The 2,102-nt window shown below is 27.9% G+C and overlaps 1 long non-coding RNA gene across 1 annotated transcript; it reads left to right on the forward strand.

Moving 5' to 3' along the window:
• The first annotated feature begins 810 nt into the window (after positions 1-810).
• LOC124419359 lies at positions 811-1,863 on the forward strand. Its single transcript, XR_006940514.1, has 3 exons — positions 811-854; positions 939-1,060; positions 1,809-1,863. It is a non-coding gene; the product is annotated as an uncharacterized LOC124419359 (long non-coding RNA).
• Positions 1,864-2,102: the final 239 nt, after the last annotated feature.

The raw sequence follows: 2,102 nt of genomic DNA on the forward strand, positions 1-2,102 counted from the left end.
TTCAGTTCTAGTTCAGTTCTAGTTCAGTTCTAGTTCAGTTCTAGTTCAGTTCTAGTTCAGTTCTAGTTTAGTTCTATTTCAGTTCTAGTTCAGTTCTAGTTCAGTTCTCGTTCAGTTCTAGTTCAGTTCTAGTTCAGTTCTAGTTCAGTTCTAGTACAGTTCTATTTCAGTTCTAGTTCAGTTCTATTTCAGTTATAGTTCAGTTCTAGTTCAGATCTAGTCCATTCTAGTTTAGTTCTAGTTAAGTTCTAGTTCAGTTCTACTTCAGTTCTACTTCAGTTCTAGATCAATTCTAGTTTAGTTCTAGTTCAGTTCTAGTTCAGTTTTAGTTCAATTCTAGTTCAGTTCTAGTTCAGTTCTAGTTCAGTTCTAGTTCAGTTCTTGTTCAGTTCTAGTTCAATTCTAATGAAGTTCTAGTTCATTTCTATATGTATTCCTTTTGTTATGGAGGAATCTTAGTCTGATATTATTATAATTCATTTGTCCCCCAAATAAACCGCCAATAATAGTGTAACACTGCAACCACCGTTTGCCCATTGGAATATTTCACTTTTAATTTACAAATTTTAAGTATTGCTCTCCCAAAACCAAATAATAATAAAAATTACCAGCAACAACAACAAAAGAACAACAAAATAAATGTGAATTTAAAATATTCTGAAAAGAATGACGAGATGAAGGCGTTTATTAGAGCAGACGCCCCTTGTTTTTAGTTGATTTTTAAAATTAGTCAATGTTAGACGTGTGTGTTCCACATTCAATATATAAAAACAGTTTTCAATAAATTGCGGTCGTTTAAATTTGGTTCTGTTTTTTTTTTCTTCACCCCAGAATTTAAATTTTAATTAAATAATGTAATTAATATTAAAATTTTCAATTAAATTATATAATTATTTAAAAGTTAAACTTAATTTTTTATTTATGTTTCTTTTATATAGAACGGTTCGGTTGTTATGTTTGGTCGTGTGGCATCATATCGCTTTGTCGATTCACCAACTGATGGCCGTTATAATTTGGCCTTGTCACAGTCACAATTGGATTCAGCGTGCCTCTATGAAAGGTAAGTGTTGTTATTTTAGAATCAAATCTAAGTTTTGATTTGTATGAGCAAATTTTGTGTAAAAATCTAAATGTTTGCTTGATAACAAAATTCTTTTTGTTTCATATAATTTTTTTTATAAAATTCTATGTTGTAATTTATATATAATAAATTAAAGAAAATTTATAAAAAAAAAGCTTAAAAAATTGTGGAAATTATAAATTTGTCAAAAATAATTTTTAACACTCTTGAGCTTTAAATTGTAATTTAAAAAGAAAATATTCCAATTTTTTAAAGCTTTTTTTCTTACAATTGTTTATGTTTTCAATTACCATTTATGCTTGTGTTATTCTTATTAATTTATTTACTCATTCATATTTTTTTAACATTCTTTTCATTTTATGTTGTATTTTCTGTTGCATAAAAAATCCAAAAACATTTTTATGTTGTTTATTTGTTTTGTTAATAAATTTTTAAAAATATTGAAAAAATGATAAAAAAAACTGCACCTCATACGACAACACATAAACCAACCTAAAACATATATATACACATATAAACCAAATAACTACATAAACAAACATACACTTACCCACATAAAACCTCCCCGGAATTGAAATAAAAATTAAACACAAACTCACTACAAAACTCACACACACATGTAAACAACAAAACAACAAATTCTACGTATTGGTTTCAAAATGTTGTTTCTGAAAACCAAAAAAAAACTACAACAACAACTTGCTGAATATTTTAAATACCAATACAGTCGTTCACCAACTTCACCCGGTTCATGGAATGATGAGGATGGAGCCTTAAGTTCGGTAAGTTTTTAGAATTTTTTTTTTTTACGATTTTATCTATAGAGTAAACTATAGAATAGGCTATAGACTAGACTGTAGACTAGACTATAGACTAGACAATAGACTATACTATATTCTAGACTATAGACTACACTAGACTATAGACTAGACTATAGACTAGACTGTAGACTTGACTATAGACTAGACTATAGACTAGACTATAGACTAGACTATAGACTAGACTATAGACTAGACTATAG

This window comes from Lucilia cuprina, chromosome 4 (assembly GCF_022045245.1).
Source record: "Lucilia cuprina isolate Lc7/37 chromosome 4, ASM2204524v1, whole genome shotgun sequence".
NCBI classification, from domain to species: domain Eukaryota; kingdom Metazoa; phylum Arthropoda; class Insecta; order Diptera; family Calliphoridae; genus Lucilia; species Lucilia cuprina.